This window comes from Peromyscus leucopus, chromosome 3, assembly GCF_004664715.2.
Source record: "Peromyscus leucopus breed LL Stock chromosome 3, UCI_PerLeu_2.1, whole genome shotgun sequence".
NCBI lineage: Eukaryota > Metazoa > Chordata > Mammalia > Rodentia > Cricetidae > Peromyscus > Peromyscus leucopus.
Window position 1 is genome coordinate 14,822,503 of NC_051065.1, and position 23,393 is coordinate 14,845,895.

At 42.0% G+C, this 23,393-nt stretch overlaps 1 protein-coding gene across 1 annotated transcript in view; it reads right to left on the reverse strand.

Moving 5' to 3' along the window:
- Phf14 (PHD finger protein 14) overlaps nucleotides 1-23,393 on the reverse strand; it is a 202,261-nt gene that overhangs the window by 13,175 nt on the left and 165,693 nt on the right. The gene's annotated exons all lie outside the window — the stretch shown is intronic.

Below are 23,393 nucleotides of genomic sequence, written 5' to 3' on the forward strand. Positions count from 1 at the left end.
TGCCCTATGTTAGAGTATAAATAAGGAATATGGGTTAACTTGAAATGTAAGACCTAGTTAGTAACAAGTCTGAGCTACTGACCAGGCATTTATAATTTATATTAAGCCTCTGTGTTGGTTATTTGGGACTGGAGGCTGGGATTGGGAAAGAAACATCTGCCTACAACTGATCACCCTCCCTCCATCTCCTGAGTAATAGGGTTACAGACATGCACCACCATATTCTATTTTATGTCATACTAGAGAGAGGACCCATGACTTTGTACATGATAAAATAGTATCCTCCTATCTAAGTGACATCCATATCACTGATAAGTAGGATTTTTTAAAATATATTTATTAAACAGATTCAGATTTCTCTTGATGGTTAAAGCTACCCCTGGGATCACTCTCATAAAGACTGTATTGAAAAGAGATGGACCAAAATTAAACCTGAAGTAGCAAATAGGCAATTTACCAAACTCCAGCCACAGAGACTCAGCAATGGGAGCAAAATTAATGATTGTGTATAAGCAAGGCAGCTAGTCTTGCTGCTGTTCTCCCCCAATGCAGTAAGAGAAACTCAATAAAGATCTTCAAAAACACATTCATAGGCTAAATCACTGCAACACAGGGAGCATTATCCATGAATAAGAACAACCACCAGTGCTTATACCTGGGACCTTGGTGTGAAGAGAGCAATTACCAGACACTCAGTTAAAAAATCTGAAGGAAATGAATGTTCAAGATAAATGTCATGCAATTATCTGAAACCATACTCACTCACAGAACCACTGGAGATCAGAAAATGTATTCAGCATCATCTGTAGACCTTCACATATCAATACTCAGATACACCAGTTATGAATTTAAATACAGTTGCCTAAATTATGCTTTTGATCCTGTCCCTGCCATTCTTAGCACCCAGAAGTGGCTTCTGATTTCCTCACAAATAAAATTAAAAGTCTAATCACAGAAACTCCATACCTCAGCCCCGTACAACTACAGACTATTCCCTGAATGGAATGTTGAATCTCTGTTCCCTGTGGCCTCATTGAGCCCTGCATTATCTCTGACCTGAATATGGCAAGTATGCTGCTCCATCAGCTTTAGTTCTTACTCTCTCACTTTTCAAAGCCTTGTTCCAATGCCACCTACTCCACAAAGACTTTCCTAATTACTCTGTGCAGAATTATTATTACCTTTTCATAGTTCTTTATCCCTCATTTGGGGGTAATAATGGCAATTATTCCCAAATCATGACCAGAGTCTTGATAGGTTTAAGTCTGACTCCTCATTTGGATAGAAAACGTCAAAAGGCAGTGGAAAAGCCTTCTCTCGTTTCCATCCCTTACACATGGTGTCCTGGTTCTAAATCCCCCATGACTCAAGGCGCCTACCAACTGAATTATGTGTTAAATGATTCTGATTTTCCAGTATGCTCAAGCCCAATCAAACATACATATCCATCACTACATTAATTAAGCTATCCCTTTATTTTTCCAAATGATGGATTTATAATTCATGATGCCCACGCCCTTCAGAGCCACCTTTCTAAATACATTGAAGCCAAATTTATGTCCATACAGTTGAGCTTCTGTTAGCAATGGGAGTCATGGGGGCTTTAAAGTATACAGCAAAGATTATGAAAATGGAAACTATGGACATGATGACATATAAGAAGGTAGATTCTTTGAGGTTGGCTAAAGATAAGTGATTCATGCTCACAACCACAGTTACTAAAATAATGAAATTGTTTAAAGAACAAACATTTCTGAAGGTCTATTTGGTTGCTATCTTGAAACTTACATATATTTTGATAAAGCCAAAGATGAAGGTCATGTTCTTAGAAATCACTACACCTCACAACTGTGAAGCTCGGGTGATAGGAACAAACGATCAAGTTTTCTGAGGGAACTTCTTTGGGGAAACTGATGTTGAAGTCTTCAGGTCATCACTGCACACATAAGACCTGGCTTGGAAAGATGCATTCAACTGGCTGACCAGTAGAAACCGAAGAGTGGAGATAAGGAAGACTGGGATGGAGTCACTATAGAGAGGAATTTTCCTAACAATTTTCCATGTTGGTGAAAAGTCAAGTAAAGCCATATGAAACACATTTTGTTCTAGCTATTAGAGGTTGTTTGGCTTTGGGTTTGTGGTGTTATAGTTGTTGTCACCATTTGTGATTTAAAATGTGTGGTAAATTTTCCTTTTGAGTGATGAGCTCTATCTAGCCATACATATTTGTGTGGACACGGTTTCTGATTCTTATTCAACTATGTTCTCCAAACATAATTCAGCTGAGTCCTTACTTATTTGTAGGTCTTATGAGTTTGGAAAAAAGCAGACCTTTGAGATGGCTCGTTGGGTGAAGGTACTTAGTGTAACACCTAAGCACCTTAGTTCAATCCCCAAGATCCCCTCGACAGAAGGGAGAACCAATTCCTGCAGAAGTTCCTCTAACCACTACACATACTTCATAGCACAAACACACCTGTACAAATAAAAATGTGAATAGAAAATGTTTCAAAGGAGTGAATAAGTTATTGTCAAATAAAATCATATTGCTGACAATTGGCACCAGAGGACCAAAGCTTTCTAGAAGATCACAGATTGATGCTGGCACGACCAGCCCACTGGATATGTCCAGGAGCCTGTCTCTGCTCGTCTGTGCCCTCCCATTGCCTCATGAGCAATGTCACCATCTCGGGAACTTCTCACCACTGAGTCTTATTTGAGAAGGTCCCAAGAGGCTACAGCCCTTACCAGCCTCATGAGTTCCAGTGAAAGTGCCCCAGATGTAACTGTCCGCCACAGGAGGGGAGAAGAACTGAGTCTGCGTGCACATTCGCTGGCACTAATCCATTTGCTTCCTTACCAGTTACGAATAACCCCCTATGCCTCTTGGCTTATTTGTTATATATCTATTTTTACATTTCTGAGAGTTCGGCTGTGCCCAGTGTTATGATATTGTATGAGGGAGGTCCTGGTGGGTAGAGCCAAGGTGCACCACGGCAGGTGAGAGAGATGCCATGCAGACAGTGCTCAGTAAAGAGTTTTATTTGGTGGGGGGAAGAGACGGGGGTGGGGAGAGAGAGAGAACGGGAAGGGGGGGAGAGAGAGGGGGGGAGGGTTCAAGAGGTGTGCACCTCTGGGAGGAAAGCAGAAAGAGAGAAGGAAGGGGCGGAGTTTTCCCTTAAGAAGAGGCTTCTATGTCAGGACACAGGGTGGCCCGAAGGGGCAGGTCAGAATATTAACAGTCAGTTCTACTATTACATCTGAGTGAGTTAGGAAGAAGTCATCAGACTTTGGTTAGTTCAAAGGAGACAGTCCTGATAGTAATGATCTTTGTGAATGTGGGATAGGTGTGTGTTACTGACATCAACACGTTTTTAAGTCAGTTTGCTGTGTTGGCTGCTGTTCCAAATCTCTCTCCTTATGTTCAAGTTCTTTATCTTATTTCTGACACCATCCTTCAGATCTTTTCTCTGTGTTCATTTTAGAATAGACCTCTCCCCCGCCCCCCCCAAAAAACAAAAAAAAAACAAAAAACAAACTACCAGCTACGTGAGTAATCCTAAGGCTCTGGTCTTGATGCATTAACTATTGGCTTTCTGTTGTCCTACCACTGGTTCCTTGAGACTAGGCACTAGGCACGCCCCTTCCTCAGTTGCCTCTAAAGTGTTTATCTGGTTAGATTTTTCTTCCATCCAGCACTCTGAAGAAAGATTGGCTATTAAAGGGTTGCTTCTAGCCATCTGTTTTATACACGTATTGTCTCCGAATCCTTCTGATTAAATTTCAGGACGTCTTCTCTTTCCCTCTCCTTCTCTGTCATCACCTCAGGCTCTTCTGTTGGTCCCCCAGTGTTTCCTCCCTCTTCCCTCTAATCCCTACAGTATTGTTACAGTCCCCATACCACCCACTGCTAATACTATCTTTCTAAAATGAAGGCATGGTTATATTATTTCGCCATTTAAGAGCCTCTGATTTTCCCATTTCTTCACAATTAAACTGACAGTAGAGAAGTTTGCATGATAGAGAAGTCTATTCTTGACTCAGCTCTCTCTTTCCCTCTGGACCATTACCTCTAATCACCTGCAGCTGCGTTTGTTCCTGTTGGTTCTTCTTTGTTACATGCTGTGACCACTCAGAGCATCCTTATGCCCCAGTTCATGTGGGAATCACTTTCTGCTGGACCCTTCCATTACGAGTATCCACAGGTTTGCCTTGTATAGTCTGTTCTGTTTGTAACTTAATTGAAAGTATAACATATACCAAATATGAAAATGTGCTAGTGCAACGTGGGTGATTTGATCAGATTTCAGGGTGATTTTACTCAGCCAGTGGGATGGCAATGGACAAGGAGTTCTAAAGCAGCCTTTATGGACAAATATTTATCCCAAAGACTTGAATTTGTCAAGCATCTTCCGAGTAGATAGAAAATTACAGACATTAGACAATTTCTGTCCTCCGAGTTTACAGTCTGACAAAGAAAGTGCTGGGATAAAGACATTTAACAAAATAACCATGTGATTTAATACCCACAAGATATTGGAAAGAAGGAAGGGAAAGCAGAGTCCTAGAAAATTCAGGGAAGCCCTTTCACATGACCTGGTAAGATCAGAGAGTCAAATCATAGGAGTGCTCTCATCCAGTGCAGTAAAACAGCAAAGGCACTGTGTCAGGAATGAGCTCCCCATGCTCACAGACCAGTTAGCATCCTTGTACAGCAGAATAAGGTGAGAGAAGAGCAGTTGAAAAGACAGCCATAGTAAAGGGCCATGGAAGAGGTGTGTGGTAAACTGACTATACTGACATTGTTCCCTATATATCTTCTTAAATCAGAGACTTGGGGGTAGGAAAACCAAAGACTTCATGTGTCTAAATCAGACAGAGATCCTGTGAGTCATTGGAGACTTAATGTACTTTTACACCTGCCTTTCTTGGCCTTTTCATAGATAAGCCATAGAGCATCCCCAGCAACTTCCTGAACAGAGCTCCTGGTACTCAGTCTGTTTCTCGTCTTGGAGGTTTATGAACCCACCAAGCCCCAGTCATTAGAGGGAAGTACCTCTGGCACAAAGGTACAGGAAGTGACACGAGGCTGTATGTACCTAGTTTTGCATTTGACCATAGCTCATCGATATATTCTCTTCTGCTTTTACCCTGGCATTCACAGAGGAGCAGCATTCACAAACACAGGGTACACAATGTATCATGTCTGGTAAAAGAAGAAACAGTGCTCCATTCCTGCCATTTGTTGGTACAAAGAGCCTTTTAAGGTAGCAGTTCTCAACCTGTAGATCACACCCCCTTTGGAAAACCTCTATCTCCAAAAATATTTACATTATAATTCATAACAGTAGCAAAATTACTGTTATGAAGTAGCAACGAAAAGAATTTATGGTTGGGGGTCACCACAACATGAAAAACCATATTAAAGGGTCACAGCATTAGGAAGGTTGATAACCACAGCTCCAAGGCATCATGGCTATACCTGAAATGATGCCAGTGGCAGCTATTAGCAAAGACAAAATTTATTTCCTATCCTTTAATTGCTAGCATGCCATTGCTGTTACTCTCCCAAATAAGTCGAGGATTATTCTAATAATAAGTGTCTTTTAGAAAAGGCTTTATTTAAGAGTTTTCGCTCATCGTTGTTCAAACGTGTATTTTCTAGCTCCATTCCAAATCTCATACAGCTCTCTTCTAGATCAAAGTTATGAACATGGAGAGGCGTTTGGGTGACGTCTCTGATGGGAGCCAGCATTGAAGTTAGTGGACGTTTTCCCTAGATGTACCACTGTTCCGTCACAGTTGCCTACCTCTTGTCATCTGCATCTGTGAGAGTGGCTAACCCCGGTGACAGACGAGGAGCAAACGGGAGATTTAGCTGATCCGTTCTTGAACAACTGCTCTTACACAACAAAATCGCAGCCAGCTGTCAGTTCTTAGGTCCCCAGCCTCTAGACCTATGCTCCTTTCTCAAGCTGCCTTTCCTGCTGAGCCCTGATCTCCTATTCTTCACTTGTCTTAGTTAGGGTTTTTATTGCTGTGAAGAGACACCATGACTATGGCAACTCTTATCAAGGAAAGCATTTAATTGGGGTGGCTTGCTTATAGTTCAGAGATTCAGTCCATTATTATCATGGTGGGGAGCATGGTGGCGTGTAGGCAGACATGGTGCTGGCTACATCTTGATCAGAAGGCAACAGGAAGTGGACTGAGGCACTGAGCATAGCTCGGGTATATATGAGACCTCAAAGCCCACTCCCCGGTTACACACTTCCTCCAACAAGGTCACACCTCCTCCAACAAAGCCATACCTCCTAATAGTGCCACTCCCTATGAGCTTATGGGGGCCGAATTCTTTCAAACTACCACACTTGTCAACACAGAGCTGGCAATGTCTCACAGGAGACACAGCAGGTATTTCCACAAACTGGCAAAGGATAAATAAAGTGTGGTGGCTCCTGCCTACAAACCCAAGCCTTGAGAGACTAATGCAGGAGCACTGCCACGAATTTAAGACTAGCCTGTGTTACATAGAAAGTCCTGGGCCAGTCTGAGCTATATTAAGCAAAAGAACGAGAAAACGAAGTAGAAAAGTCTCAAAAAGAAAAGAAAACTAAAAGAGAACAGGAAAAAAAATGACGGCAAATGTTTAGCAAAGAAATCATGCCTAGCAGCCAGGGTTGGCAGCAGGTTTCTGCAGATGCAGCTTCTTCGGAGGCCGAGGCAGTTAGGTCAGTTGAGCACAAGGGTCCAACATAGAAAGAGATTATCTCTTAAAAATCAATCAATCAATCATCAAAAAACAAAACAGTGGCAGCATTTGTTTGCCATGTGAATACGCCTGCAACTTCAAGTCTAAAATCCTTGAAGTACCTCATCCTTGAGCACTAGCCCCTCACACATAATCCCCTTCCCTAGAGCTGAACTTCTTTACCTCCATTTGTATACCATGATGAAGGAATCTTGAACTTCATCCCACCCTGTTAGGTACATATACAATTATTTGATTTTTAAAATTAGCCTAATCACCCCAGAAAAGTCAAGAGATTATGAGCTGTAATTTCAAGTGTTAATTTTTTTCCATAGACCTAATATTATAAATGTTTACTGTTTGGCTAGTCCACTTCTTTACTGAGACATCTTCTTTCTCAGGTCACATAGAGCTCATTTGTCAGAATAAACCTTGTGTGAACGCTTTTATCTACAAGACGTTTAAGAGAAAAGAAAAGAAGACAACAGTAGTCTAGCTTATTTGAGTATATTTTGTCCCCTGGCTGAACACAGTCACCAAAACAGGTATGAGGGAGATGCTCAGACCCATAGACTTACCTCTATATTCTGGAATGCCATTTGCTTATAAAGGCCATATTTTATACACATCAGGTTTGAAACATAAACAGAATTTTCTGGTGGCAGTAAAGACAAAGGGAAGATACAATGCATTCACAGGAAAATGTTACAAGCTGAAAAACAAGAGCACACTCTATCTGAACTCTGCAGGAGGAGAGATATTAACTATGTCCAGGAATCCTGTCCCCACCCTGGTCTGATGCATTGCAAATCCTGCTTCAGTCCAGCAGATGGCGAGAGATTGTCTCTACAGCCTTCTGGAAACTGCCGAGTTTACATTCTCATGACACCCAGATAGCAAACAAAATGGACATCGAACATTCATGCTCCTTATTTTATAATTTCATTCCGTTTTTTTGAATACTGGCCTAGAATCACCATCACATTCCCTCTGCTCTCCTTTTACTGTGCAGTGAAAGCAAATCTGAACGGAATATGTTCAAGCAGATAGAGGGTTAATTCCTGTGTTTGAACACTGGGACCCAGCTAATTTGAAAAACTACTCAAAAGGACACTGATGCTTTGATGGTGATGTTAAATGGACACAAAAGACCTCTCAAAAGTAAAGATGGGATGTATTTTTTAAATGGGCCTCCCAAAGTTCTTCAGTGCTTTACTGTACCCCATGAACAAAATCTCAATATTACATTTTGATTTTACCACAACATATAGATCATCTTTGTAAATGCTTAGAATGGTGTCTATATGGGTAGATAGCTGTATCCTAATTAACACTCCAGAGTGCCTATGTCTTCCAGTCATAAACATCAGTGTATGTTCCAGCTTACTAGAACTTATACCTTTTTGCTGTGTTGCAATTATATTCTCTATTATAATTCCTTAGTCATGTATTTACTTTTCTGGTTAGATTGTAAACTCTATGAAAATATATTCCTCTATCTTTATATGCCCAGTATCTAGCAGGACCTGAATCAAAAAAAAAAAAAAAGTGCCCTAAAATGCCAGTGAAGTAGGAACATGGTCAATTCTATAAAGCATTCTTCAATCAATAAAAGGTCAGAAAAATGGTTATGTAGAGTCCATATGAACAGAGGTGAGATCTCAAGTCATTGTGGACTCTCAACTCACATGTTTCCCAAGAACTGAAGATGTATTTGCGAGATGTTCTGTCTCCTCCTCAGTCTCAATAACATGAATGATGTTTTAGGTAAAAAGAAGAGCAAGAAGCACCCCCACCCCAAGTCTTACTTCTTAAGAATAGAAGTGACTTAAATGACAACTGAGTTTCTCACAGTACCGTCAGAGTAGTGTTTTGCCCAAACAATCAGGAAGGGCAGCTGAAGGTAAGTGACGTGCTCCTGATGGCGGAGGGTTACCAACAAGAACTGTGCCCACTATCTCAAGGTATTTCTCATCATCCCACACAGCCACTTCATTTCACTTCTTTTCCTTCAATTCCTTTTTATTTTATCTTTACGTGTGTATGTGTGTGGTGTACATGCATGTTTGCATAGTCACGTGTTGTGTGGTTGCATATATGTGTGTGAATGCGTGCATGTGTGCATATGTGTGTAGATCCCTGAAGTTGACATCAAGTATCTTTTCTGATTGTTTCCCTCTTTTATTTATTGAGGCAGAGTCTGTTGCTGAACCCAGGCTCATGGATTCCTGCTGGTGTCGCTAGACAGCTTACTCCAGAGACCCTGTCTCTGCTTCCCCACAGGCAGCCACCACAGCTACATAGTTTTTATGTGCATTCTGAGGATTTGAAGTCTGGTGTTCACATCTGCCCTGTGGGTGCTTTACCTACTGACAGCTCCCCGGCCTTTCCCCCACTTCTTGACACATTTTCCACTTGCAAAATTCATACCTAGACCATAGCTCGAAGGAAGGAAGACCCTACTTTGTAAGGATAATACTGAGTAGCAAAGATATTCTTCACCATGGCCATTTGAGCCACCCACTTAGCTAGTCACCAGGCTGTGTTATGAGATTCCTGACAGCTACATTCCCTCTGGCCTTTTGCCTTTGTATGTGTTTAACTTTTATATGAATGAAACTGCTGGTAATAGATTGTTTCTCCTTAGAAAAGTACCCAGCTCCCACCTCTACAACTAACATCAGTTGAATTTTCCAGAACTATTGTTCCGTGTTTTCATTCCATGTCAAAAATGTTCCAAACACACACACACACACACACACACACACACACATGCGCGCGCACGCACGCGCGTCATAAAATGGAATCACACTGTACACATTGTTCTAAAGTTTGCTTTTTCCAATTCATTTTAGCACTGAGTAAACAGTTCATTGTAAACTACAATTTAAACAAAATTCTTTAGGCTATTTCCAAGTTTTACTTCCAATTGGACAATTCTGTCATCATCTCTCTTTGAACATTTATACAGGTATATTAGTATAGAAAGTCCCCTAGTGTCTCCTAGTCATAAAACCACACAATCAAAGGTAATTCACGAATTAAATTCTACTGTTTCCAAACTTTCCTCAAAACACTGCACTCATGACTTTACCAAGCACAGGGTGTGTGAACACTACCTTCTTCATCTCTAACAAGCTTCTTTTTCAGTTACATGTTAGTGACAAAAAATATAAGAGCCTTGGAAAAGACAGGAGCAAAGATGTTCAGGTTATTTTTATTCTCTCTTTTTTTTTTCACAACAGTGTGCACCACATACAGTATGGACACAGGAGGATGAGCTGATAAGAAATCTGAGTCTGGGTTCAATTTTTCTTTGTCTCAGTGTCTTCTGCTGGCTGAGATAAAGAAGGCAGGTTATTGGCTTCAAGCAGGGGTGAGGGGATGGGGGATAGGGGGTGGGGGTGGATCCTATTACCCACAATCCCTCCCAGCTCTGCTCAGTGATGCACCAACGACAGTACAATAAATCCGCGTCTTCAGGAGAGCCGTACGCAGCCCAGGTTGGGAAGGTAGTGCTCAGCCGCCTGTGTCATCATACATCACCCTCAGGTGTTGCTGGCCGTGCTCTGCAGAGTGACAGTGCTCTGATTTGTCTTCTTTTTGCCACAGACTCCTCCAGACATCACTGTCTCATTGAATGTAGCTGATCTCCGGCCATATTTCCACTCTTCCTGCCACCTTCCATTACTCGTACTGAGATAAATCTCCCCTCTTTGGCAGAAGAGTTGAATATACAGCCTCTGCCCCTGGCGCTGATCAATACCTCCTTGAGATAAGCCCGCCAGCAAAGGGTAGACAAGGGCGATAGGATTAGCTCTCTGCATGACTGCTTGTCATATGAAAGGAAGGGGCGTCTAGCCTCCGTGGTGTAACCCATGAAAATACTCCATATTTTAGTAGAATAGGAAGAGAAGTTTGGCACCATCATGATATACACATGAAAGAGAACTTCTCAGGTAAGGAACTCAACTAGGCACGCTCTTGCTTCTTTCGTTATTGGTTTGTAACCCAAATCTTCCAGGCCGTATCCTCATGAAGAAACACATAAGATTCACAAGATCTATGATAATGCTAATTTCAATGATATTGAATTCAGCTACATCAGCAGTTCCCTGAAATTTTAATTCTAGTTACTTGAGAGAGTACCTGGAGAACTGTCCTAAAATGCTCTCATACTAAGCTGTCATTTGTATACAAAGTTAGCTTATGGCATCTACTGTTTATCTTTGATTTATTCTTCTTACTTCCTTTGCAAATGCTACCTGCCAGGACTTGAAGATGCTGCCCAACTAGCCCTGACTGTCATGAGAACTTGAAGGCCATAGACAGGAGCCAGTTCTGTCATCTCCCCAATTTCTAAAGAGCTGGTAATGGGGGGTAGATGGATACTCTCTTTTCCAATAGCCCCACCAGGACCTGTTGGACTCCCAGTCCTCAGTCTCTCTCTACAGGACTGGGCTGACACTAGAAAGCACCACTAGGTACAACAGTCTTTACCTGGGCCCCTCCTGTTTCCTGCTTTATAGAAGTCCACTTCTACCAAGCCAATCAACTCCCAGGAGTAGAGGCTTATGGGGTCTCACTTCTATTGGTTTATCAGTCCCCAAAAATATTTCTACTTCACACATTTAGCAACTAATACAATTAATTAGAAGACCCACATAAAACTTACACAAATAGCTATATTAAAGAAAAAACCATACAAAAAGTAGGCTTGTACAATTAAGGTCTTCACTAACTAAATTGTAACCACTTTCTGGAGTGTTTCCTTATATATAAAATTGCCAGTATTGTTTTTAGTCCATTTTATATATTCCAAAATGTGTAGCATGAACACATTTGAGCATGCTGCATCCCCAACACTGTCTATGTAAAATCAATATGAAAAGCAGTACCTAGTCTTGGGTACAAGATCTCCATGATACAACCTTTCCTCTTCAGCCAACTTTGGCTTCACCATTCAGACCCACTCTCCAATCACACTGGATAACATTCAGTTCTCCCAAAATTTTCCTTGTCCATGTTTATAACTTTTGATGGCGATGACACTTAATTCAGAGTTAGTCTTTTTATTTCAGAATCCTGTACTACTGCATTCATGCAGATTTTTTTCTCCTTTTCCCTTCTCCCTCAACATCTTAAAAAGACTGACCACTTCCTTCCCACCTCCTGCCTTACTACCTCTAGTAAATTAGTTACTTCCTGCTGGACGCAACTCCACATCCCGTAGATAGTCCAAATGTACCATAGCACCACAATGTTTTACCTTACAAAAGTCCTGGCATTTCAGGTTATGCTAACCTGAAAAACAAAACTGTTTCTAGTACCTACGTCAATACCCAGTACTCAATGTATATTCAATGGATTAATCTCTTGAAAATAAAATAAAGGTGTTAGCACATAATTTGAAAGGTGTAAGTATATCTAAAGAACTATAATCAACCCATTTTGCTTAGATACTTTTCCTGTTAACTATGATAAGATACTATGACAAAAGCAATTTAGGAGAGAATGGTTTTATTATAGTTCACAGTTCAAAGGTACCATTGATCATGATGGGGAGGTCCTGGCAGCAGAAGCTGTAGGCAGCTGGGCATGGTGTATGGGCAGTCAGGAAGGAAAGATTATGAACACTTACACTCAACTGGGCATGGTGTATGGGCAGTCAGGAAGGAAAGATTATGAACACTTACACTCAACTGGGCATGGTGTATGGGCAGTCAGGAAGGAAAGATTATGAACACTCACACTCAACTTGCTCCTTCATTTTGATACAGTCCAGGGCCCAAGCCTAGAGAACAGTGTTGGCCTTCTATAGGGTGGATCTTCCTCCTAAATTACCTGTTCGGTATGATCTCTCAAAGGCATGCTCAGAGACTAAACTCATCTAAATAATCCTTCACAGGTGTACCTAGATGCTGGTCACCTAGCAGATTCCATATCCTGCCAAGCTGACAACCGACCCTAAACAGCATAGCACTCTTTCCTAAAGTACGTTAAACTGTAATCAACATTGCATAACTAGGGGGAACATTCAGACAAATCCATCACACTGGATATTACTCCTCATGCTCCCACAATAGCCTAAGAACCTGCTTCTGACTGCAGGTGGATAGAGAGATTTTGAATCCTCCAGTCAAGATAGTGATACTGTATAAACTTGTCCCTCACAACACTGGGGAGTGGTGTCTAAATCTTCCAACTCCTACCTCTCATACGGACAATTCTAGGAGCATTTTGGGTGTTTCTCAGTCAGAATTGCCCTCTATCACTTACAGTGTTAACTTCAATAAACCATCCCACCCCTTTAGCATTCCATGTTCCTGTCTCCCTACCTCCTTACATCTACCTTGTAGGCTCTCCTCTCAAAAGCTACTTTGTCTTGGGTTCTGCTTTCAGAGAAACCCAAAGTAACCCATAGACACTTTCCTGAAAAAGTGCTCTCTCTTGCCAAATCAGTGTATAAAAATATATGTCAGGTCACATAGAAAGGGACATAGTTTTTTAAGTGCAATGAATGACATTTTTAGAGGATTCTAGAAGTATGAATACAGTCTGGTAATTGTTGAGTTGTCATTATACTAAAGTGAAAATGTATTTGTTTCTACATAAAGAAGCACTGTATACACACACACACACAAACACACACACACACACACACACACACACACACACACACACACACACACGGTCTGGAACAATGTACAATGAAGCACCAATTTTGAAATATCTTTTTATACTCTTAATTTTATTTGACAGTATTTTCTAATACTCTATGACATGCAGGCTGCTTCTGTATCCAAGTGGGATTTTTTTAAAAGCTGAAACTGTGTCCAGCTATCAGCATATTGTTTTGCTATTCCAGGGATGTTTGTACACAGTTCAGTGATGAATGAGTCTAAGAACCCAGGGAAATTGTAAATGGACTGTAGGAAGCCCCATAATGCATTGTGGCTGGATAAGAATACACAAGCCATGACCTGGCTCTCGTGTCAACAGGCTCCCATAAATATCAGAGTCCGATTCTATTTGAGTTATCCTCATTCTTCCCTGTAAACTCATTTGCATGCATCCATTAACACACTCTGAGAACAAAGGCACATTCCTTAGCCCAGATGGAGGAAGATACTTGTTTTAACCGGCATTTATAATTTATGATGGTGGGGATTAGGAGCCAGCCTTCCTGCTTACTAACTGCACCTGATGTGACTCAACAGGAAACGTCCACCACAACACACATAGTCTCCATAAGCTGGTTATCCTCCTATACACTTAATCTTTTCCCAACCAATCCCCCAAAAGAAAATAAATATTTGTAGATTAAAGGAGGGCTGCCTTCTCATCCTTTCCAGCTGCTGGTGTGCAAGCTGTGAAGCAGAGTGTTTAATTAATGGATAGATACCATTAGAGAGACAGCTGGACCTGCATCCAAATGAGCCCGGATTCAAGGTACCACGAGATAAAGATCTGAAAGTGGAGAAGTGGAACTGCAATTGGGTTCATTTATAAAAGAGGCTGTTAAAGGTCAACTGTGTTTTCTTGTGTGCGAGATAAAGAGATGCTATTAAAAACAATTGGAAGGTAATTCATAAGGGACCAGTAAGTCACTCATGTTAAATTAATTTGTCTTTCTGATAGCATGGCACTCATGATGGGAAAGTAATTTTGCCTAAAATCAAGATCTCTCAAAAACAGCCACTGATCATGCCTTCCCTAAAAAGCCGCTGGGATAAGCTCTTGTGTGCCAGGACTACTGGTGCTGTCTGATCACAGCACACTCATAACCATTTGCAACCCCTTCCCAGGCTGAGAATTAACCAATTATTCCTGAGGATAGTAAGTGCAGTGGCATTTCTGTGGCCATGCTGAGATGCCGAGGCGGCTGATGTTTCCCGTCACCTCTGATGAACTAATCGCTAAGCACCAGAACAACCCACCAAGCACACAATTCTACTTTCCTGACATTCAGCAACATAGCAGCATGTTCCATTCTACTGCCCTCCATTGAAATCCTCCCTCTGCCCCTGTCCCCGCTCCAATACACCACAGGTTCAAACATATCCATACCGAGATGAAAATGCTTTAATTTATCCAGAAAATGTATCTACAATTATGACCAGCAGTTTATTTAACTCCCCAGAACAACATGATACATTTTCCTTGTATCTCCTCCCCTGGGTAAATTCTTCCATTCACGCATCATGAATTCCCTTTCTCCTCCCTAGTGTCCTGACATGAACATCAGATGTGACAAAGGGCAGTTGCTTTTAGTGCTCAGTAATGGCAGCCCATTATGACATATCTTCATCTTCCTCTAGGCAAGATGGAGGCTGTGTCTGTTTGCAGCCAGTCGTGGGTATGAAAATAGGAAAATGCATTTCATCAGACTGTGATCTTTGTTGGCTTAAACCTGGCGGTGATCATGTTCTCTTCTCTGCTTGTTGCCCAAGGAAAACTGCTTGTCATTCTTCTTTCTTTTTGGGGGTTGAAAACTATTTGAGAGATCTCTCTCTCTCTCTCTCTCTCTCTCTCTCTCTCTCTCTCTCTCTCTCTCTCTCTTGTGTGTGTGTGTGTGTGTGTGTGTGTGTGTGTGTGTGTGTGTGTGTCCTCTCCCTCCCTCCCTTCCTCTCTCCCTGTCTACCTGCTTTCCTTTCTTTCTTAAGAATGGATTGCGGAAAATGAGCAGTTCCCTGTAAATGTCTATTTTTGGAAACCCTGCCTTTCCAGGAACTCACTAACGACAACATAGTGCTGCTCACACTGCTTCTAGCATCAATGAGGAGGATCAGTCAGAAAACACAAAGGGATTAGAGGCAGTGAATGTCCACATTTTTTTATTGCTCACCACTTGCAGGTTCTAATAACAACCCTTTATTTCCAAGTTTGCGCTGGAAGGAATTTCTCAATCAAATCTTACAGTTTCTTCTGAGCCTTTTCCCCTTGGAAAACTAAAGACATGGGTATGTTTAGCATTAAGCACACCAAAGTTGATGTATTCTGCTCGGGCCTAGCAGTATTGGCAATTCTTCCCACTTGATGTATGTCAGGTACCATACTGTTTGTTTTACATACATTATTGTATACATTATAATATATTACATTCCTTATGGATTATTGTTTTTACCCTTCAAAGAATTTAAAGCTCTCCTAAGACAAAATGTCTGGTAAGCAGGGGAGATAGAGTTTATTTGTAACCTTTGCTTTGGACTTGGTTATCCAAAATCATTTGTTGTGTTTCTTTGTTCGCTGGTGAAACCATGGTTGGAGAAATAACTAAAATGGATAGAGTGCATTTTTCTTGTCTGTGTGCCCAATCTTCTTCCTATCTTAATGTGAAATCTGCTCCCACATCTCCTGGGAAACACTCCCTTCACCAAATCCATCTTGCTAAATCGTAGCTGCTTTCTTCTTTTGGACCCCTCAGCTTATCTATCTGTTCACACAGGATGGACGCAAGGATGGTCACACTTTCCCAAGTAAGGATGGTCCTTGGGACCCCTTTCATCTGTCTGGTAATGCTGTCTGTGAGTGGGCATGTGAGAAAATAGTAATAGTAATAATAATAATAATAATAATAATAATAATAATAATAATAAAATGCTTTACTGTTTATGTGCTAAGCATTGTACATCCTAAAATTCTCTTATTATCACAAAATTTCTTCAGTATAGGTAATGTTCTATCTCCATTGTACAGAAGTGGACACAGAGGAAGCATTTTGCCAAGGGCACAAAACCAGAAGTAGCAAAACCGAAACTTAGTTTTTATCCCTGAACTAGTGTCACAAAAATTCTGAGTTAAGCACCCATGGCTCCCAACGAAAGTCACTCGTTCTTCCCACGAGGTGGGAGGGGTGCTAGGCAAGCGGCAGCTGGGGTCGGGTCTATGGTTCTCCACCAGGCTTAGTTATACAGCCAAGTCAGCAGGGGTCAGCAGGTATCGCTGGAACCGAGCAGGACATATCGGTCCCTTGTGTCTCTTACCCCTTCCTGGTCCCTAAGGGTTGGCTCAGCCATGCCTTTCACAGGGAATGTTCAAAAAGCAACAGCCCAGGCAGAAGCAAGAAGAGGCCTCCCAAAGCTGAGCTTCTGACCAGCAAACGGCTATTTCCACTTCATGTAAGCTTAAGGGAAAGAAATGCATCTGCCCTGTCTTTTGTGAAGAGAACTTCACGGTCAAAATCGAAGAATCAAGAGTCAGAGAGAAATGAAAGGGGCCCTGTTACCACCATTCCTCCCCGGAAGTTTCCATCTTAGGACAGAGTTTTCAGTTCCCTGTCAGCGGCTAACATTCTGCAGCACGAAGCTCCCCGCTTGTCAGCATTCCCCTCCCCAGTGAGAGGCAGAACCAGTCTCCAGTGAGCTATGGAGAGGATGCAGTGACAGAGGACTGGCAGGAAAGTGCAGGGATGCCCTTGACCTTCGTGGCAACTGACCTCAAACCTCTGTTAGAGCCCTGCCAGTTGGTTATTCAAGTCTGCTCAGGAAGTCTTCACCCCCAATTTTTCATATTATTTTGATGTGTTGTCAAATGTGACCCAAAAAGTCCTGAGCAGCACACCACCATGTAATTAATAAACTAAATAAATACACTGCAGTGACTCATGCTCATAACTGCAAGACCCCAACATATGTTTTAGGTAGCCACGATTCATCATGATTATATTAGACCCTGAACTTTTTTTTGAAGCCTACAAACACGAGGTTGGGGAGATGCTCAGTCCGTAGAATGTCCGCTGTGCGAACAGGAGGACCTGAGTTCTGTCAATTAAAATCTAGGTGAGGTGGGGCTCAGGTGTGCTTCCTAGCTCTCGGGAGGTGGGGGCCAGCTTGATTCCTGGAGCTTAACAGCTGAGCTGGATCAAATGAGAGACGCTGCCTCGAGAAAACAATGTGATTGGCTCACGAGGACCAAAACTGGGGGGTGGAACTCTAGCCTCCACACCCACGCACAGACATATGTACCCATATGGGCAGGCACACCCCCATACCTACACGAAGACACAATAGACCTGCAACTTGTGCTACCACCACAAAGGGAAGACACTGAGAATGGGGAGATTAAACTCAGATTTGGGCAGAAACAGGAGTATCTCACAAGGAAACTGTAGTAGGCTGTCAAGTTCCAGGAGAAATGGAGAATTTTTACAATTAGAAAAGCTGAAAACCTACCAGGTGTCAGTGGCCGGGTATGGGGCAACAGGCAAGGTCACAGAGATACGAACTAACATGGCATCTGGGGAAGGGAGCAGCACTTTTTGATGACTGACAAGCACTCAAGCTAAAAGGAGAAAAGAATTCTTCTGTTTCTGTGAATTTTGCAAGGGAACAGGACCTTGTTTAGCTGGCAAAAATTGTTCTGCCCTACTTAGCTATCATGTCCCCGAAGTGCCATGGATTGTCAAAAGAGCCCCCTTGAGATTGCCCGCTCCTTTTATCCTGACAGGGCACTTGTGTACCAACCTTTCATCATCATTTGGTTTTGCACACAGGTTGTCCTGGGGGAGGGGGGGATGAGCTAACCAGCCTACAGTCAAAGTCCATTTTGCTTGGCAGTTATTTTGTTGCATAAATTAAAAGAATTGACAGCCTAGTTTATAAAACAAACTCTTGAGAGCCCAGTCTATTAGCAGGGTTCTTTATTTTACATGAACTCAGCATAGGCTAAATCGGTTTCTTGGAAAATGACAGCATTGGCTCAGAAAGGGCGGATGTCAGGCATGGAGCTGCTGCGGGGCTCACAGGATGTGGAATCTGACTCAGTGTTCGGCCTACATTGCCTAGGTGCTCCCCACGTGTGTGAAAATGTACAGGAGGAAAGAAACTGCTTTGCAAATTCCAGCAGCAGAAATCCTAAAGGTAAGATGGCCCATGTTATTTAGATTGTACACTCATGCACAATGAAGGCCAAATGGGCCGAATACAGAGGTTGGTCCATTGTGGGATCCGGTGGTTTATGGAGACTTGTCCCTTGTGGGATCACATGGTTGAGAATCCCTTTCCAAAACAAGATCAAGGACAAGTCAAAGTCTCTATCTTTGTTAGTGACTAACCACACTCAGCACAAACCAATTGTGCTTAACACTTGATGGGTCCAAGAATACCAGATGACACAGAATCTGAACCCATATAGACAGGCCCATTTCCACACTTCACACCCAGGTGGAGCCACACTCCTTCCAAAGAACAATTTTTCCTCATTTTTGTTGATGTATTCTTTGGTAGTGCAAGTCGAACAAACTCTGACAGCCATGATGAGTCTTCAGGAAAGGTGAACCCTCAGAGGAGGAAATTCCTTGAGGTGGGAAAGTCTGGTGCAAGAACGGTAAATGAAAATATGTATCTTTACTGTTCTGCTGGGGATGCCTTCATGCAACCTGCAATGCCAACCCAGGATTGGGAATCAACAATATTCCAGGTCTCAGAGGGCAGGAAAAGGAACAACATCCTAAGAGCATTTATAGCAGCCTGCACACCTCAGCCAAGGCTGCTGGTCAGTCCTAACCAACTGGATTCACCAGACTCAAAATTGCTTCTAAAGAGCACCAGAACCCATAAGAATTTACAGAAAAACAAGGTCTCAGTGATGAATAATTTCTTTCATCTTACGTTAAATCTGGGATTACTTAGGCAGGTCAAAAGCAGCCCACTAACAAACCTGCTAAATGGACAGTTAAAAGCATGATCAATAATGCAAAAATTTGAAGGTTAGGCATGAAATGTAATGAAAAAAAAAAAGCAACTGACATGTGAAGACCAAATATCTGTGACTCGTTATGGTTTGCCTTTGAGCAAGGCACAGTGATTTTGACATTGTGTCTTCACCTGTGAAAGGATCCTAGTGAACATGCTGGTCTCTAGGAACCTTTCCATGTTAAATCTGTTATTCCAGTAGAAAACTCAATGCTCAACCTTTCCAGGATCGCTGTGTCAGTGTGTTCTTGGTATGCACTATTATTCATAAGAATAGTGGGAACCTCGGAACAGAAACACTGTCTATATGCTAAACCATCTTCAGTTACCATGTTTTTGCAGCAGGAAAAAGCACGCAGAATCATACAAACCTGTGCCAAATCATGTCTCCTCCACGTTTCCCAGTGTGAGAGGCATCGAGCACAAAGAATCAGACTTGGTTCTTGCTTATAGGGAAATGTGTGCTCAGCAGTGGCTTCTTCTCTTTAACCTCAAATCTGGGATATATAGGACTTAGGGTAAAGGAGATCAGAACAGAGATATAAAAATAGAGAGGGAGGTGGAAAGTATGCAACCTTTATGTTTTTGGTCTTTTGTTTGTTGTTTTGTTTTTTGTTTTTGAACAATGTAAATGTATTCTCTATTTTGATGCATAAATTCTAAAAGTACTATTGAAAACAAAATCATCACAAAATTTGCTTGTTTTGTACAGCAGAGTGTGAAACTCAAGGCTTTGGGAATGCCAAACAAACACTACTGAAGTATATCCCAGTCTCCAAGAAATGTTTATCTCTCAGCCCAAACCCCTTTACATCCCCACCTCAGTTTCCTCTCCCTCCTCTCCTCCAAGTCCTTCCTCCCACATCCCCTCTGCCACCCCCACCCCCCAATGGACTCTTTCTCCATTTCTATTCAGAAAAGGGCAGGTCTCCCAGGGCTCTCGACAAAACATGGTAAGACTAAGCACCTCCCCTTGTATTAAGACTGGGCAAAGCAACCTAGTACAAGGAGTAGGATCCCAGAAGGGAGCAAGAGTTGGAGAAAGCCCCTTCTCCCACTGTTAGGAGTCCCACAAGAAGACTAAGCTACACTAAGGTCACTTACATGCAGAGTGCCTTGGTCAGTCCCATGCAGGTTCCCTAGTTGTCAGTTCAGTCTCTGTGAACCCCTAGGTTCACATGAGCCTAGGTCAGTTGATTATGTTGGGTTTCTTGTGAGGTCCTTAACCCGTCTGGCTACTACAATCCTCCTCATCTTCCACAGGATTCCTGGGCTTGGCCTAATGTTTTGATGTGGGTCTCTGTATCTGTTTTCATCAGTTGCTGGATGAAGCCAATGACTGATCTATCCTGAGACCCAAGCCACAAGAGTTCGAGTCCATCCCTAATACTGCTTAGAGCTCCAGGGCCCAGTGGCTGGATGACCTAGAGACCTAGCACTGAACCAAGCACACAGGGTTATTTGATCACAACCTTTCATTACCTTTGAGCTATTTGATAATCAACAGTGAAGCACATGGCACATAACAATGGAAATGCAAACGAATTAACTGGTGGAGAGAAAGCCTTTTTTCCATGGAAAAAGCCCCTCCTGTGTCCATTTGAAAATCCATTTCTATATTCCTGATTTATAAATGGTATCTATCCTCTGGATTCTCCTTTGAACTCACTATAGTATCTTTTTGACAATGAGTTAAATAAGATCTTTAGCATGTATTTTTTTTCTTTTCATCTGTGTGAAAGTCATGATTCTCACCTCTTGAAAAGAACCCAGTAACACCAGGAATTATGAGGATTTGTACAGCTGCCTCTCATCTGGTTTCCTTTATCTGGTCTATTTGTTTTGTTCCCGTCCCCCCAAATTATGCCTAGCAGCATCTCCAGAAAGGCTATTATATAGCATAGCATTATGCTATGCTAGGGAACGAAACAATCTTACTATCTCCCCCTTCCACCCCCACCCCAACTGTTAGGCTGCTCTGCCTGGATGCTATCATCAGAAAGCATGCTCTGCTGACATTTCAAACTCCCACAGGAAATGCTGTGAGTCTTCGGAGAAGGCCATATTTGCAAAGTTTGTTCAACAAAGAGGTTGGATAATCATCTTGGATTAAACCTTCAAAGCAGCAGGCTTTTGGTTACCCCCCACCCCACACCATGATTAACCTGGGAACCCTTTGAAACCTCTTCCTTATCATAATGTGTTTTTTGGAACCATCAGTTTTTCATAAGAGATACTTTCATAAACATGCTTCTTTACACATTTCCTCTAATTAGCAGTCTCTTTATTTTGCACAAAACTTTTCATATTTAAACTTTATCTGCAAAGGAATTTTGTATGAAGTATTAAAGAATTAGGCAGCTAATGGAAAATATATTTCTCCTACTGATAACATATCACAATCTGTTAGACTACCCATTAATTTCTAGCTGCTTAGCCTCCAGGAAGCTCAGAGCCAAGTTTGAGGTTTGACTTTAATAACTCAGTAGGACTTACCTCTCTGCACTACCGTTTCCAATATTAGCCTTGGCTCCTAATTTATATTTCATTTATTCCTGGTTCTCCTTCTATTTTATTACATCTGTTTTATAAATCACCTATATGAAGATATAAAGAATACATTTATATAGTTGGATCATCCATTTCTCTATTTGTAATTTTATGAGAAATTCCTAGAGAAATTACAGAGTCTCATGTGATAGTTCTTTCCTGGCATGTTCCATTCAGACACAGCAGAGTGTCTAGTCTTAGGCATCTCATTTAACTTGTCCATGTGCTATATAATGGTGGAATACATTTGCTATTACTAGAATCTAAAATAGGACAATTATGGTCAATCTAAATGATCAATTGGTTGGGTTAAGAGACAGTGGTTTAGAAAAGCACACCTCTAGATGTATCTGCAAGGGTATTTCCAGAGAAGATGCCTTAGGAGGGCTCTGGCTGAAGAAATGGGCCAGTGGTGGCAAGCCTTTGGAGGTCACATCTTGACTCTGGGGATTCCTGTTTTTCTTCTTCACTTTCTTTCTACCATAAGCTGAACAGCTTCCTCTGCCATGGCCTTTCTTCACACTGTCCTTTTCCATGGGCCAGAAAGTCATAGAGCCCACTGAGCATGGAGTGAAACCTCTGATACTATGAGCCCAAGTCAATCCTTCCTCCTTAAAGTTGTCTTGTCAAGTGTTCTGTAACAGTGAGCAAAAGTCTGACAAAGCCAGCTCTGTAGTGTGAAAACAGAGGGCAACTCTGCCTTAACAAAGTTTTATTTTTATCGCTTTTCTTTTGAGAGTATGCTGTGTCTCTCTCCAGAGGTGAAGGATACAGAATGCAACATTTGGATGATCTGCATGTGGAAACATCCCCCTGCGAGGGAAAATGAAATGAAAAGAGCAGACAACTGAATGTGATTTTAGAAATACCAACCATTTAAAACTATGTATTGCTGTGCCTCAAACTTCACTAAAAATAACACACACCCTTTAAGCACAGTATATGGGGATCAAAACAGAGTCTGTACACAACTTGGGTTGGTCCTCTGTGCAACAGTCACCAAGGTATAACATTGAAGTTGCACCTCATCTGATAGGCTACTTCAGGAGGATTCCTTACAAACCCATTCCAGTTGTTGACAGTGTATTTCCTTGGAGTCATAAGACTGGGAGCCCTCTTGCTTGCTGTTGGCTAGAGACCGTCTTCAGTTCCTCCAGCCCATATATTTCTGTGCCATTTGGTGAGCTTTCACCAAAGCTAGTAGTTGCTGGCTGGTCGAGGTTGCAGTCTCCCAAGGCCTGGCAGCTTTTCTCAAAAGCTGGGCAACCTGGAAATTCCCTCCCTCCAGCAGAACTTCTTGCCTCTACCTGCCCCTGTCTGGAAGATGTCCCTGGACCTGGAGGATTAACCTTATCTGAAGGCTGTCTCTAAACCAGATGCCTGATCTATCTTCAGCC